The 17,955-nt window shown below is 35.7% G+C and overlaps 1 long non-coding RNA gene across 3 annotated transcripts in view; it reads right to left on the reverse strand.

The window, feature by feature from the left end:
- Nucleotides 1-307: 307 nt before the first annotated feature.
- The window catches only part of LOC140328713 (uncharacterized), a 47,375-nt gene continuing 29,727 nt past the window's right edge, over nucleotides 308-17,955 (reverse strand). For 2 of the 3 annotated variants that reach the window (XR_011920339.1, XR_011920341.1), the window contains exons 5-8: nucleotides 7,463-7,702; nucleotides 5,266-5,464; nucleotides 4,630-4,760; nucleotides 308-3,743 (exon numbers count right to left, since the gene is read on the reverse strand). This is a non-coding gene — a long non-coding RNA (uncharacterized lncRNA). The remainder of the gene's footprint in view (nucleotides 3,744-4,629; nucleotides 4,761-5,265; nucleotides 5,465-7,462; nucleotides 7,703-17,955) is intronic. The other variant, XR_011920340.1, reaches the window with a different exon arrangement.

The raw sequence follows: 17,955 nt of genomic DNA on the forward strand, positions 1-17,955 counted from the left end.
CCAATGTGATTGAATAGGAGTTTCCATGTGTTCTAATTACAATTTCCATTTCCTAATCTCAGCTTTATCAAATTTATACTTACATGCTAAAGGATCTTATCCTGGCCTTAGCTCCTGGAAAGAACCCAGAAAGAATGTACAGCATTGTGTGTGCTTTTCCCATTTCAATATAAAATGCAAAAATAGCAAAAGAGACAAATGCAGTAATTGTTTTTTTTTCTTTTGTAACATGTACAGTACATTTTATTTTGCATGTCTGTTCATCAATGTAATGACCCCAACATTCGGCACAATGCTTGGAATGGAATTTTGATTAAATGTCCTAAATGTACAAAAAGTATTCAAACTAAAAGCCTGTGTACAATAGCTTTTGTCTACTTACCCACTATAACCTCATAAGTGGAAATGAATAAAGAGAGTAAGTAAAACAGCTACATCATAATTGAATTTAGGTCATTCACAGTGTTCAATGATGGCCTTAGAGCTCTTTAATTAGCTGGTTTTTCAACATTCTTCCAACAGTAAGGAATCAAAGTGTTGCAACATGTCCAATAACATTATAGATACTTTACACTTATTTACAATAGCAATATCCTAAAGATGTGTCAAGATACTCCAGCACACTATATATTGTTTATGCATTTTTAGTAATGAGGTTTTAGTACATTTAACATTTATGCAAATAAACAAACCGTGCAAAGCATATTGTATAATCCACCTAAACTGTGTTCATCAACCTGTCAAGTCAATCTTTTTTACTATAATTTTCTTTTTTATCCTTTATAGTCAGCATCACTATGCATTTACTTTTTAGCAGAAATCCCTAATCTTTTTTTAAGATGCTTCTAGGGATTCATGTCTAATTAAACATCATTTTTAAGCAGCACGTTTTCAATATAGCTAAATACTACATTAGATCTGTGACCTAGATTCAGGATTATGCATTAAAATGTTCATTACAATAGGTCTCTGTTTTTTTAATAACTGCTATTCTTTATTTTTGGTTCTCAAGGGAAATTGCACATTTGTTCTCAGTATGAATGCATAAATCAGCTATCAAAACAATGGCTTAATACTAATACCAGCTTCTGTTTTGTTTAGTTTTTTTGTATTTTTTATAAAATGGTAGCACAAAACTATAAAAAATCAGTTATATTATAACTAGTATCCTAGTAATCTCACTAGAAAATTTCTTTTTAGCAGACATACAAGTAAACATAAAAATATCTGTTGTTTTCCTGTTCATGATAGCCAAGGAGTTCCACATTTGACAAAATAGTCTCCAAAAATAAATGTACTAAACTTAGTAATCATAATTAGGCTTTATGCCTTTAAAGGTGAAAATACCTAGTGCAAACTTTGTTTTTATTGAGGATATCAGAAAAATATATTGAAACATTTTATATATAGAATATATACATAAAGGTAAATGAATATTAGGCTTTATGTTAAAGTGGAACTAAAGAAAAAACAAAGAAACACACTTACCTTTAATCCCGAAGAGCCATCGATTTATTGGGAGGTTTCTTCGATCGGGTCCCAAGTCGTCCTGGTATCCTTGTTGGGCCCAGCGTGGGAGAGTGCCGGGCGCAGTCATCTTATTCAGTCTTCTTCTGAGTTCTTTTGACGTCACCTGATGTTGCACAGCGCAGACGCGAGATCAGGTGACATTGATGGGGGGAAGTGCTGATCTCACTGTGCATGCTTGATATCGACATTTTTTTACCTCATATTATAGAGGTCAGGCATGCGCAGACGGAGCAGCCAGAGACTCCTGGGATGACGTAGGTATCCTGCGACCCAGTTTTCCCATTTGCCCAAATGTTCCATTTGCAATTTTAATGCTACTTCTTGCCTACCTAAAATTAGACATCAATTCATTTTTGGCTTTATTTATCGATTTTTATTACAGTACATATAATCCACTGAAAAAGTTCAAGCTCATTTAGAGAGAGCTTTTAAATGGCCCCCATTTTAGCACAGTGTCAGGCCAGCTTTATTTCATAGCCACAAAAGGCAAGCTAAGGATGAAGATAAAATACAATAAATATACAGTATAGCAACAGCATCAGTTCACCTAAAACTGAAGAAGGAATAGTGCAAACTGTCATAATAATTTGCTTACAGTTTTTTTCTAGGTAGATTCATGTGGGTGATTTATACCATAAAGCATTTTACCAAAATTTGTACAAATTGTGCAGATACAGCAGCAATGAGGACCCCAATAGTTTGCCTATACAGCAACATGATGACAAGCCTGCTTCCATAGACCAAAGCCTAAATCTGATTTTATATAATGCACCATGTGCCACACAGGGAGCATCAAAAACACTTACTGATATTTTAGCTTTAGCACACAATCTCTCATACATTTTTTCATAACATACATGCTAAAATACCACTGTATGATAAAATAGGACCATAGAACATTGAAGAGATTGGAGGTTTCCTGTGATGTTAAATATAATTTCCTACGAAACATCTAACCACCTGGTTACATCACCACATTGATACACTTACAATAATATGAGCATCATGGGACTTTTATATACTATCTATTAGGGATGACCTACCATCTAACTGATACATACCTGTACTACACAGTCCCCTGTGCCCCATATCTATCCTTATTGCCCCTTTTCTCATCATCTTATGTTTACAGTTTTTATTCCGTTGTAAGCATATTTCACCTGGTAACGACACAACTGGATGTCATTTATTTCTGCTTACCTGTTTCCTATAGTTTGTTAGTTATTGTTTATTGTCATATTTGTTTGGAAAATTCAATAAAAATACATTTAAAAATACAAAAAAACATATTCTGGTCACAGATAAATGTTTCATCTACAAAACCAATTGTTAATATTTTACAAACTTATATTGCAAAATAAAATGCCTGGTCTTAATTTTTTATAATATTATATCACTGCTTAGACAATAGCAGCACAATCTTTCTAATTAAACTCACCGTCTCATTAACATTCATGGAGCTGAGTGAAGTTGATCCAATTTTCAAAAGCTCTTCACATACTCAGTGGAATTCACCACCTGACACTACTCACATTTCAGAGGAAGAAAGCACAGAAACCCTGTGTAGCTACATCTGGAACCAGTGAAGTATAATATAATGATAAGAGCAACAAACACGAAGCAAGATGAAGGTGAACAGGATGAAAATTGGATCTAAGCTCTTCTGGTAGAAGTGTTCTTCTGGGAGAGATTTCTTGCAAAGCGTGAAAAAGCCTCAACTTTCTCAGAACATTGTAAAAAAAATATCTGACCATTTCTACTCACACTGCCTTTTTTCTTGCTATTTTATGCCATTTATAAAGTATTCATTTATTTGCTTGTTTGTTTCTTCTTGTTGCTCTTTCTGCTGCTTCTGTCCTTCTTATTCTTGAGTTATAGACAGCATTGGGTAACAATCAGAATGTTATTAGGGCTCTGCAGACCCACAAAGACTTTGAGAATAGGTGATTTGGAAAAGTTAGGTTCTCTGATCTCCTGGTAGCTATGAACACAATGAAGCACCGAAATATACGCTATATAGGGTAAATGTTTTATTGGTTGGATTATGTTGTTTACAGTGGGTGTATGACTAGCTTTAGGACAGCTTTAGGTCTTTTCTGCACTTTAGTTCCTTGGTGTCAGAGATTACGAGTAGGGAGACCCAGGCAGATTAGTGGATGTCACAAAGGCTTTAGAGTTTTGGGTGTTTTCACCCTAGTCCTTTCATCTTGCCACTAAAGAAAATGTTAAAAAATATATAAATAGTTGGTTTACCTTGGCATTATAACACCAATTGTAGGGGGACAGAACTTTAAGTTTAATGTTTAGCATTCATTCTTTATTGCGTACTGATAACACTAAGTACATAAATGACATAAGAAATAAATGTAAATGAACCTCACATAACCAAAACATTTTAAACAACTATTTACTAGGGCATGCATGATGTGGGTGTAGTAATCTGTGAACCTGAGATGCTGTATATCTCTTCCCCTGCAGTAAGCAATAATATCTCTAATTCTTACTGGCAAGATGACAGTCAGAGCCCAGTGGCATCAAACAAGATGGATATGAATGATGAAAATATCCAAAGGGTCTAACTACATTAGTTTGACAGTTCCTAATGTAATTAACAAATGCAATATTTCATTTTTTTGTCCTGTGTATTGAATTGGGAAAAACATAATGTCAGCAAGTGAATTATGTTCTCAAAGCAGCAGTTAATACATGCAATTTAATGTTTAGATTGTTTTTTAAGTATGTGGGATTTATACTACACCGATTTGTGCACAAAACACCAATAAGTACATTGGCCCTGATTTTATAAAGCTCTCCAAGGCTGGGGAGAATACACTTTCATCAGTGAATCTGGGTGATCCAGCAAACCTGGAATGGATCTGATCCAGGATTGAAAACATTTGCTAACAAATAGCTAAAGGCTTTTAGGAAATTAATTCCAGGTTTGCTGATTACCCAGCTTCACTGATAAGAGTGTATTCTCTCCAGCCTTGGAGAGCTTTAACGGCCTTGGCGGTATTCCCGAGTGTTGCTCGGGGTGATTTTTACCTACCAAAAGCGGTAACCTCGAGCCACACTTGGGGTAAGAATAATAAATCCTACCTGTTCCCCTTGATCCAGCAGTGTCCTCAGCGATCTCCGGCCGGCTTCTGCATCACATCTCCAGTGTGATCCATGTGATATGTGAAGCATCAGTATGTTTAGGAGGCGTGGCTTGGTGACATTATAATCTGCTTTTAAAACATTATTCACAGTGATAAAGTTATAAAAAATAAATCCAAATAATAAATAATAAATCCAAAAGTTTAATCTATTATTGTACCCTTGTTTGGACAAGATTATTTTTTTTTAAATTTTTTCATAAAGTTTATTTTATTTATAAAATTGTTTATTATAAAATATAATTTATGATTTGTGTTTCAAACGTTATCATACCCGGGAGTTATTCCTAAGAATTACAGGCCTAAAATATTAAACAACAAATTTCCACGCAAAACAATGTACCCCTTTTGACATAGAAATACTCCCATAATTAGACCGCCAGGGGATTAATAAATCAGGGTCATTGTATAGCACTGAATTTAAAAAAAATAATAATAAAACCTAAAGTGGCTGCTATATGCTCAATAGGATTAGGGCTGAATCTACCATTAGACAAAGTGAACTATATAAGGTATATGCTATATAAGGTAAGGGGAGGTGGCAGCTGGCACTACCATTAAAAAAAAAAATATTTACCTGTATAGGTGGAAAGCTGTCGATTCCTTGTGATTCTAGTCCAGTTGGTCTCACACTGTCTTCCATCTTCGTTCTGGCCGAGACTGGACACCCAGAAATGCTATCTTCATCCTTTTCTTATAGGTTTGTCTTTCCATGTTCCAGGAAAAATTCTTTACATTGGAGGAAAGCCCCTTCTGCGCATGCCCTAAAAGTCTACCTAAAACATGAATAAGGCTCCATAGCTGAGGCAGAGAGCATTTGGAGAGGTTTTGTGGGTGGGGGATACAGGTGGAGATAGGAGTTTTGGGTTTTAAGGTATAAAAGGAAGAACAGCATGAAACACTAGGATTGGTGGTGATAACCCAGCACCTGGGATTTAGTAATTAGAATAATTGTAGAATGCAAATATGAAAATAATAAAAACCAGCAGAAGCACCAATTGGTGGAGGGTGAAACGCATGCTCCTCATTTCGCAAATATATGATCTGCCATAGATGAAGGCTAATCAGTGTAATATACCAGAGGTGTGGGATAGATACAAGCTTAGTTCATTTTGAGGCTAGGCAGTTGGCATTTGTTGTGAAAAGGTGGATGTGACTGCTATAGAAGCAATTGCAGTGGGAACAAAGCGCTTGCAAATTGGCTGGAATGACTTAAGCTGCGTACACACTTGCAATTTTTGTCATTGGAAAGGATCTTTCACGATCCTTTCCAACGACAAGGGAGTGCACGATGCATGAACGGTGCTGTACATACAGCACCGTTCATGCTCTATGGAGAGGGGAGGGGGAGAGCGACGGAGCGGCACCCTGCTGCGCGCTCTCCCCTTCGCTTTCATTAGGATCGGCTGTCGTCCATCGTCCGTGGATCCGGCAGGTCGGTCGTCCAGACGATGGACGACACCGACTGTACACACCGCAGATTTTCGCCCAAAAATTGGCCGATGCCGATTATCGGGCGATAAAAATCTGATGTGTGTACGTAGCTTAAGTGACCAGAACTTAGGAAGGTTTCACCTATGATAATAAAAATAAAAGCTCATGTTTCTGTTAATTTTCTCTACCAACAAAAAAAAAAAATAATTTGAATGACTCCTGTAGTAGATGTACTGTTTTACAGTAATGCAAACACTTAGCTTTTTCCAGTAGCCAACAAATACTAAATTCTTTATCAATGTCTTACCTATGTCTGTTTTTTCACAACTATGAACATATTCTACAATCCACCATTCAGTAGCTATATACTGCTGGTTAGGAGATGACCAACAATACAAGATGACCATATTGTCAGCTGGCAGAATAATGTTATATATCTATATTAGCTTTTAATAAAGCTATATAGCCTTCTAACATGGTTCAGTGACCCAGGTAAATTATTTTACCACCGTTCACATAGTATTAAAATACAGCGTAACTTTGACATGCCAGTATCCTTTATTTGACTTCATTGGTATTCAAGAAAAAAGCAGCAACTATGCTTGTTAAATTGAATGCAAAATACAAGCCGTCATAAATTGCTATTTTCAAATTCCAACAATCTATGGTATTTATGGCATTCCCTTGTACAAGGAAATTGATTTCACTCATTAATGTATGCTGTGATACCAGTAAAACATTTTATGTTGGTACATCCTATCACAAGAAAATCAGTCCTATGAATGTGCATAAAAACGTCATTTTATTGAAATGGACTAAACTTGCAGAATATATACTTTTATTACAAAATACAAAATTGTCTGCTCTAAATACATATTTCATCAGTCTAAAACAAAGTAATCCAAATAAGGAATAAGCTGGATCTGGGTAGTGGTAGGTGTTTACAAGATTTATAGATGTCAGGTCAATGTGTACTCAAAGTATACACTGAACATCAAAACATACGTCTTTAAGATTTGCTAAGCTGGTCTTGAGTTGTGTAAAACCCCAGCAGTTGTTCTATATTGCTACAGTAAAACAACGCCTAAAATCATATTAGTCATATTATTATTCGATAATGATTCCACAGATCATTATCTTCACAGTCTTGTGTCTTCTATGATAGCATATTAAACTAACTAAGGAGTCTATTATTAAAGTGAGATTATCAAACATGTGGTCCCAATGGATATTATTATGCACACAGTTATTTTATTCAAAAGAAAAGCTGAACCTTCAGTGTGTATGTGGCCTTTAATGCCCCTTAGGGGTCTATACATAATATATGAGATTTTGCTCACCTGCTGATTTTCAGGCATAATGATTTCTCCGTGAAGATGAGGGGAGGGATTTACACCTGATTTGACTCCTATTAAATGCATTGCCTCCTATTGAATGTTTCCCAGCAGGGCTGTTTGCAGCATTAACCACCAGCGATAGATAACATAGCAAGAAGGTTGTGTCTTCATAGAAGTAAAGTTCGGTAAATTATGCTGGATAAAAGTAAACAGAACACAACAGTCCCCGTTTTGTTGTATTTTCTGCAAAACGAATGAGATAAAAACATTAAATATTTATTGGTAAATATATCCCAGGAACATGATCAATGTTAAGAAAGATTAGAGAATCAAATTGCTCAAATCAAAATGTAATTACAATCAGGTTGACTCGTAGGAACCACAATATGAGAAAAAATAGGACAACTGACTGAAAATAGGACAACTGATACATACATTAGTACTTATGTAAGTATATCAGCGCTGTATAATATGTGGGTGCTATATAAATACTGTTTATTATTATTAATAATAATTACAATGAAAATAATATAATACAACATCATATTGGTGGGGGGAGCCCAGCTCCCGTTATATTTCAATGTTTTTATTTTCAGAGTTTTTTTTATTTTTATTTTCAGAGTTTTTCAGAGAAAAGAAAATGACATAATAACAAAAATAATAAAAATAATAAAAACAATAGTAATAACAGAAGGACAAATATGCCTCACCAGCTTACAGAAAACACAATAACAATCTGACATGAGTAAACAATCCTTTATGCCTGAAAGGCTAAGATGAAGTAGTGGACAGGTCAGGGACAAGGGGAAAGAGGGGTGGAGGACTCTAAAAAAAATAAACTTTGTTACATGGAAGCAACACCTATCTAGTGTGATCTGTATTCCTTCCAGGGATCCCAAATAGCATCAAATTTTCCTAAAGTATTATTGAGTGTGTGTGTTAGCCGATCATTAACCATATTCCAGTCCATTTTCGCAATGAGAGGGTCTAGCAAAATCACTAGATTTCCACGATTTAGCCAAAGTGATGCAAGCTGCTAACAGAATACGTTTTATCAATTTCAAAGAGTATTTGGAAACCCCCACGTCACATTTACTAAATAAAGCACTCTCCGGAATACTTGGTACATCCTAAAACCCTGGAAATTGTTCGGAATATTTCTGACCAAAAGTTCTGGGCTATGGAGCAGGACCACCACATATGTACCATGGTGCCCCTAGCATCACTGCCTCTGAAGCACAATGGGTATGTAGAGGGTTGACATTTGGAAAGCCTGTCTGGTACTAAGTACCATCTGAGAACTTTATAATTAGCCTCTACTAATGATGGATTTAGAGAAATTTTAGAAAGAGAGAAGGCTACTTCGTTCCATTCTTCATGGGACCAGAAGAGCCCAAGATCCATTGTCCAAGCCCTCATATATGACAGTTTGTCTGAGGGGGTATGCCAGGGCAGCAAAAATTATTGAGATTTGACCTTTGGTATAAGCAACAGATCTACAGGAACTTTCAAATGGAGTAGAACACATAGGACGAGGGGCCTGTCTGATCTTGGAGCAGACAAATTATTTAATTTGTCTGTAATGGAAGTATTCCTGTCTCTGGAGTTCCCTTTTACTGCCCAAGTAATCAAAACTAAAAATGTCACGCACATCAATAATATCTTTAATTCCGTAGAAGCCCTCATCAAGCCACCATTTAAAACTACCTGGATCTCTGCCAGGGGAAAACTCTGGATTGTTCCATAACTCATGGATTGTTCCGGTACTTGAGCAGAACAATACCTCAGTGTCGCAACTTACCCCACCCAGCTATTGTTAATCAGTTAATTGGTAATCCCTTATTGGCTATTGACTTTTTCTGTCTTGACTTTTGAATTAAAGGCCAAAGAATGAGAAGATCAGACACCTGCGAAAATCAAAAAGATGACATGAAAAAATCAGGTGGCCAGCACTCTGGTCTTTCAGTACTAAAATCACAGACTTGAATACTGGCCAGGGTACTACCTGCAAAGATACTTTTACCCGTGTTTGCCTAGGTTTTCTTTGGCAATACGCCAGGTTACCTGGCTTCCCACCAGTTTAACTTTTGGTTATGTTAATTACATATGTCTATATTTGGAACAAATAAATTAAAAGCTTCTTGGAGAGACACTAAATGGCAAAACTATAGACCCTATAAAATGTTGCAGAAGATATCAAAGATATATGTAGACATAATAAACACTGTGAGCCACAGGTGTAAACATATTCTCAATAAGCTTTCTTTTAAAGAAGGTCTCCAACCAGAATAAAGTTTAAATATTTAATTTTATGATAATTGTATTTATTTAACAATTGAAACTGTAAGATCCATGTGCCTCTCTGGAGAAAGGTCAATGAGCACTTCGAGCAATAACCAATATTTAACTATTTGTTCAATTTGTAACCAAATTATATCCTCAATCAATAATTTGTAAGAATTTGAGAAACTTAATTTTAATGATTATTCTGTTTATCTACTGCAGTTAAAGTTTAAAATGCAATCCCCCACCAGAATAGCTCCGTGTAGTACTCTTTAAGATTCTCAAAGCTGTGGGTGGTCTTACACATGATGGGCCGTGCAGGAACAGGAGCTGGCTTTGTATAGGACTCCTGTTATATAGGAGTCTATAGGAGTACATACAGCTGTGCAATGGAAGTAAATAAGGGGCTGGATTGGAGTAGGGAAACAATTATTTTAGTTACCTTTAGGAAGCCTAGGAGGGAAGGGTATTATTAGCTATGGTAAACCTCAAATTTTTATTAAGGAGATACATAGGTTCTGATGGATGCAACTTAAAACACTATATTCAACATATTACTCAATAAAACAATACTATATTAAAGGAACCAGAACTATAAATATGAGATGAGATTCCCGTGTCATAACACTTCTGAACACAGAACAAGTTGTGCGGAAACATAATCAGATTATCCTTAGACACAATAAAAGGTCTAGCTTACTTGCAGGTTTCGGTCAAGTAATTTAAAATGGTTATCCCCTAACCACTTCTGTATTATAAGATGTCATGATCTCCTGCTTTGAAACAGGAAATGATTAATTGGATTATTCTTAAATGCATTGATATTGCCTTACATCTGTAGGCAGGAGACACCGTAGAGCTTTGTAAACCAGTAAAATCATAGCACAGAAATTAAAGTCATTTTTCAAAGCAATGATTGTCTTCTCATCCTATCTAACATTGTTTTCTGCCAACTGTACTCTTTGTTCCACTGCTCCGGCTTCCACTACTTAAAACACAGCAGAAAATTTTAGGAAATTCTGCCAAGGCATTTCAGCAGTCAGAAAAGTAAATTATTATAAACATATGCTTTTGTTATCATTTCATGTACCTGTATGTCAAACCCTTACAAGTATGGATCCAGCTGTATAAAAAAAATCCAATAATTACTAGCCATGGACATGTTCAGCTGTTGCTTTGTTTTACTATACATGAATACTTATGGAAACATTTTGTTATACAAGGTAGACAGGAATTGTACCAAGTTCTGTTCCATATACCATTGCTGCTCATACTTGACTCATGGTCAATAACAGTTAAAGAGATGTTGTTAAGTGGATAAAGTGTCATTATGCTCATGGTAATTAAACATAGTGTAATTTATCGACCTTAGATTTCTGCTGTTCATCTGCAAGTAGAGCTCCATAGAAATAATGTGACCCTAATGTTTAAAGTGCATATACTCCTAGGGGTCCATTTACAAAGCAATGAATCTGACATTCATTACAACATTCCCTGGTGGAGACTCGTTCAGGTACAGAACATGTGTTTCATTGGCAGTAATTGATTCTCCACCAGGTAATGTTTAGTGTCAGTACTTTATAAATAGTACCCTGATAAGCCTGAAAATTACATTAAAAGGACACTATGGTGATTTGTCAGTGAACACTCAATTTATAATTGTAAACTTAGGATAAAAACTATTTTTCATGTGCATTTCACTTTTACCAGGCTTTCCTACCTTATTTCATTACTGTAGATTTAATTTCTGGTGGCTTTTACATCAGGGAGTGTAATCAGCAAAACAATGGGCCTGGTTTATTAAAGCTTTCCAAGGCAGGGGAGGATACACTTTCAGCAGTGAAGCTGGGTGATCCAGCAAACCTGGAATGGATTTCTTAAAACTCATTGGCTATTTGTTAGCAATTTTCAATCCTGGACCAGATTCTTTCCAGGTTAGCTGGATCACCCAGCTTCACTAATAGAAGTGTATCCTCTCCACCCTTGGAGAGCTTTAATAAATCAGGTCCAATGTTAGAAATAACACAAAAACACAAACAGAGGTGGTATTATTTCTAATTATCCTGTGTAGGCTTCCACTAATTATGGTATTCCACTTCTGGAATACCATAATCACTCTGCACAAATGTTCATTGGAAGGACAGCCAGGTAAAGAGTAAATGCATATGTCTTCCTTTATATACCTACACAAATAAACAGTTAAAAATATACCAAATATTTGCAATGGGATAGATTTTACCAGAAAACAAATGTTCCATCATTTCATTGTCATTACCTGTGTTTGGTATTTTATATTACTCATAACACAACTGTAGGGGCTATTATTAAAAAAATGAAAATATTTTATAATATATAATATTTTTAGGAAAATTCAACTTCAATCTTCATGTGGGCTTTACTACCTAGTAAAACATTGACAAGAATGTCACATTGGTGGTCAAACATCTCAGACTTCACGGGATGCCTGTCTTTTCCAGGTTATATAGTGGCATTATAGTGAAGGTTTACAGGTGCCAGGTTTTAGTTAATAGAGTTCAGCTATGACAGCTCTAATATTTTTATCCTCACCGGTCTACTTTAAGAAAAACAATTGTGACCATTTATATTGTATATATACCAAAAGACCAGATGTAAATACCATCATTGACAAAGTCATCTAATTAGGTAAATCAGTAGAACAGGCCATGGTTACATTCTAACATTAAAGGTGTGATAGAATCCCTGGTTTTCTGTACAGTTCCATTTTCTTCCTAAATGTAGACATAAAAATATTGTTTTGAAAGTGATAATAGCATTGCAACATTATTTAAGACTCTGTAAATGGAAATTTGTAACTGAAATGCACACTGCCACATCAAACACCTGGTTATGTATCATTTATTTCTCTGTTTCCTGCCAGCTTTGACATCTATTACCCAGATGCAAATAGTCCTTTTAAATATTTCCATTTATTTACCATTGCTGCTGCAGCTACTATATCTTCCATTTCATTTCAAAGCAGTAATCATTTGTTTTGTGACCCACAGCTAATATAACCAAAGTGTTACTTATCAGATCCACTGGAGAGACTCTGACTAATATAGTAATCTGCAATTTGTCACCTGTATGAGGCACCCTAGATGTGAGTTGTATTTATTCTAATGAATTTGCTTAAATTCACACAAATAAATATACTAAATAATAGCAATATGAATAGAAATAGAAATATGAACATGTGCATTTCACTTATACCATAGCATAGAATGAATGTTGAGAAGGTTATAAATATAATCATATTCGGTCAACTTAAGGTCACACAGCACCATTTACATAAGTTTTTACCAAATTGGCCAGCAGTAATTAAAGCACAGACTAGGGGTAAGTAGCACCACACCTTAAAAATTGAGCTGGCATCCCTAAGTCCACACCCTAAAAGAGTATAAATCATCACATTGGTCAATTTTCCTAATCTTTTTAGGTAAGATGTGGTAATCTAAGTTCATGAGAAACATCAGCCCTTCCCTACCTTCTCCACTGACATAATACAAATGAAGAGAGGTTTATTAGACATTATTGTGTTAACGATACTCAGTTTGCTGTTTTATTTCAGTTCTATCTGGAAACCTATGTACTTTGCCCATAATTCAGAGAAAGTATCGTTTTTACTTTAAGGTGAAGGGCCATTAGGTAAATTAACTACTAGGAACTTTAATATTCGGAAACTGCAACAGCATGATCCCCCAGGAATTTATCAGAACTGCTGTTTTTGCAAACTATGAGGGTTTGAATTGTATGAAAATGGATGTTTGATTTACACATATTGGGCCAAAATTAATAAAGCTTTCCATGACTGGAGAAGATAAACTATCATTGGAGAACCTGAGTGATCCAGCAAATCTAAATTGGATTTTTTAAAAATTATTGCTACTAGTTGGCAGATGTTTTCAATCCTGGACCATATCCAATTTAGGTTTGCTGCATCACACACATCCATATAGTTTATCTTCTGCCGTCTTGAAGAGCTTTGATAAATCAGGTCCATTACTATTCTACTTAGTACCCATCAACATGAATGGCCTTCAGTGTGAGTGCATGCATGCCATGCCTGTACCAGCTCTTGCCCTGTTCACGTGCACCATTGCACACATATTTCCTCGACAGTTAAGATCCAAGAATCTAAAACCTACCCCCTCAACATCAAAATGCTCCAACAATTAAGAAAATGTGTTTTTCAATAAATGCTGTTTAGCTGTGGGACTTTGTGGAGCCCATCTTGCACCTTGATAATTGTAATCACACTTTCCTTGTTCTTTAAAAGTTTGTGGGACCGATAGTAGTTTTGGGTTGCAGCAATCCTAGCAAATAATCGCACCAAAGCGGTTCAGCATGTTTAGGCTGGTGGCTGTTGCAAGAAATCAAGGTTTAGAGAAGATTAAACCTTGGTCTCCCTACTATTTAAAGCTTTAACTTATTTGGCTCAGAGACCAACAATACTTCTATCTACTTCATAGGTGCAGCACAAAAGGCACAAAATTCAGCTATAGATTGTTGTTTGTAATGTCACTCACTACCTAGCTAAATGATTTGCAATTTAATACACAAAAAAATGTGTGAAATAAAAAATTTGAAGTTTATGTAAGGTTATTTTTTTAGTTTTGGATAGTATGGGGATTTGTTACAATTAATTTAAATGGATTGTCTACAACAGAGTTGAATATACATACTAATTGGCAATTACAAAAATCTAGACATTGTGCACTCCCTTTCATGTCACACTATAAGAAATAGTTGTATGATAATATCTACACTTAATATTTCATCCCTGTTGTTCATTATCCAGTTTTACCATCTTAAAATAGCAGAAGTATTGTTTATACCATCAAGAAATTTTACATCAAAGTCTAAAAACTTTTACATACACTTATTTATAACTTAGAGCATTTTTTTTTACTAACCGCCAAAGTCAATAGTCTAGCCAAACAGCAAGGATACATTTGTCCATAATTATGACAGTTTATTTTCTAAATAAAAATGTTCCATTCATCAGGTAATGGTAAAAATTGTATGCAATGTAACTTTCCTCTAATTTTAGACCTGATCCCACGTTCGAAAATTGCACCTGGAATTGGACTAAAAGATTTCTTAGCATTACTTAGTAGTGAAGCATTGTAATGATGTTCATTAAGGTGCCTTGCTCTACAGAATTTTCTCTTACTTGTTCCTATTTATTACAGTTTTGTAAGAAAAGGATAACACTTGCTGACAAGGACCTATTTACAGTATGAGTGCTGATGCCAATTTTCAGAGAATACAGTAGGGGAGATGTGCTGACATCGGCCTTCATAAAAACAGCTGCTGATGTCAGTGCTTATATTTGTAAATTATTGTGCACATTCTTGCACTCTATGAATCATTTGGACCCCTAGGGTTTATTCTACTATGGCAGCTCTGAAATATATATTGTTACTATTAGTTGGAATTTTTTTGTCCTAAAAGAAAAATAGCTGGTGGAACTATACACATCTACCTTGGCCTATTGTTATAATATGGTATGATAACTAATTCTATGTTCAAATTCTTGATAGGCAGATCAAAAAGGTAGAAAAGTATAAGTTTTTTGGACAGTGAGACCTAAGGCAGTGCCCACTGCTCACTGATTTGGATTATTACCATCTGAGAATCTTGGGTGCTCCTCTGCACATATGATTCTTTTACCACCTTCTGTTGCATTCGTTTTAGTGTAAGATAGGTAATAATCCAACAGCAAGGATGCAACATTAGCGGGTGCAGGTGCCAAATCATTTTTTCTGCATTTTCTGGGAACCACAAAACAATAGTATGAAGGGACCAAAAGAAAGTAATTTTCTTAAAGTTCACTGGAAGCAAAAATGTAAAGGCTGTACAACATTTCTAGTGCATAACACCTCTAGTTTTGCAACACCATTATAAGAAACATGCTTTGAAGGAAATACAGAGGCTGAGCTTGTCATGAAAAAACAAATTACCCAGCTGTTTTTAGCTTTACTAGTTTAGTCATTCACCTTGCATAACATGCAGATAAATCATAACTGCTAATATGTATACTTATTGCAAAGTAATGATCTAGAAAGTGCTGGAGGCAGTGGTTTACCATGGCAGCTAAGAAACTAATAATTTCAGAGTACATCAACAATGGCAGCCTTTTATTATACAGTATAGCACCATCATATTACACAGCGCTGTACAAAGTCCATAGTCGTGTCACTAACTGTCCCTCAAAGGAGCTCACAATCTAATTTCCCTACCATAGTCATATGTGATTAATGTAGTCTAAGGTCAATTGTTAGGGAGAAGCCAGTTAACCTAACTGCATGTTTTTGGGATGTGGGAGGAAACCAGAGTACCCGGGGGAAACCCACGCAGACACGGGGAGAACCTGCAAACTCCACGCAGATAATGTCCTAGCTGGGAATTGAACCTGGGACCTAGTGCTGCAAAGGCCAGAGTGCTAACCCCTGAGCCACCGTGCAGCCTTGTACTTTATCACTAATGTTTCCTTTAATCTTAATTTCTTTCTAAACCAAAGTTGCATTAAGATAGAAAAAAACAATGTCAAAGTTCTCCAGCAGCTACTGAGCTACCCAGCGTCTGAGTTGGGGTTCAGGGGACAACAACTGCCAATGATCACAACACAAATGCTTTGATAAAAGTGGGAACCCCTTTTCAGCTGTTTTTCGGTATTTTAAAGAAATTTTAATCACTTTAGGTCTGGCATTACATCGTGCATCGTAAACCATGTAAAAAATATGGTTGGCGGGCTTCATTACTTTAACTGGTTAACAGTTTTAATTAGTTTGTGTGCACAGCAGATGCTGCTGTTGTTGATCTGCTCAGCATGTTTAGCAGCTGAGTGATAAATTGCTATTTTTTATGTGCTGAGTATCTTCACAATGGAATTGTGCACATGCTCAGCATTAAATAAACCTTACATTTTAACACTGTGTAGTATGTTAATAAAAGATAATGATACACATAGTCACAGTCTGGTGAAAATTTTCTGAAACATTTAAAAAAAGACTGTGATTTAATGAATATTTTTGTGAAAACAAACTAATGCCTTAAACAAATTAAGTTTTAAAGTTCTTTTGGCATCAGATCATCCAAAGCATTGCATTCTTTCAGTTAGCGATCAACCTGCAGCAGACCTTGTTTTCTTGCTACAAGTAATAGATGTGTCCTTGTCTTCTGTGAAACCATTCAATGCCCAAATCTAGGATGCCTGATGTCAAAGGAATCCAAGTATACTTAGTATGTACTTTCCTTCTTCTAATTTGGATTCTTGCCGTTATGAGATATTATTATTGTGATGGTCCTCTGACAGACTTTTTCTCTTTCACTCTACTCAGCATCACCGCCAATATGCTGAAGAAGTGAAAAATCGCGCACACATCACACATAATAAGTGCTGATGCTCGAGGACTGTGTCCCAAGAGGTACTGCTTCTATCTCAGTAGTAAAGGTATGAAATTACAGTAACAGTAAAAAATTATGCCATCAAAATGGTTTTGATATTCTCAAAGGAATGAGCCTGTGCTAAGATGGGGAGCGTAGACAGAGGGTTGGAGGCAAACAATAGAAAAGAACAGGATGTCCAGATAAAAGTGACAGTGTCTTCTGACAGCTGACTACCTCAACAGGGAATCTGCACTTCTTTGCTGCCTCTCTGCTCTAATGAAGCTCTTGCTTTACAGGCCATAGTTGTCAACCAGGATGGAGTCCGAAATGTGTTTATCTCCTTATGCCACATGGAGAATAGACGCTAACAGGAGTAACAAAAATATTGTTTAAAGTTAGAGTGAATCGTCTTAGCCTGAAAACAACTAATGGTAAAGGACAAAAATGCTGCAATTTTTTATTTTTGTTATTGGGTTTAGAATTACTTTAATCTCTTCTTTAATGTCTTCATATGCAGCAATATATAAACGGCAGAAGTTAAGGATGAATCTTATACTGGCAAGCAGATACAATCCTAAATGCAGTTAGGCTCTCATTGATTCGACTTGACTATGTTTATTATACAAGTAAGTTTGTCTGTCCAAATTGTATGAATACTACCCTGTTTCCCCGATTATAAGGCACTGTCTTATATTTTTTGAAATGCCAAAATATGCCCTAGGTCTTATTTTCAGGTGATGTCTTATTTTTCCATGAAGAAGACTACAGTACACATTTATTGTTGAAAGTCACTCATGATC

The sequence above is a fragment of the Pyxicephalus adspersus genome, chromosome 4, assembly GCF_032062135.1.
Source record: "Pyxicephalus adspersus chromosome 4, UCB_Pads_2.0, whole genome shotgun sequence".
Taxonomy (NCBI): domain Eukaryota; kingdom Metazoa; phylum Chordata; class Amphibia; order Anura; family Pyxicephalidae; genus Pyxicephalus; species Pyxicephalus adspersus.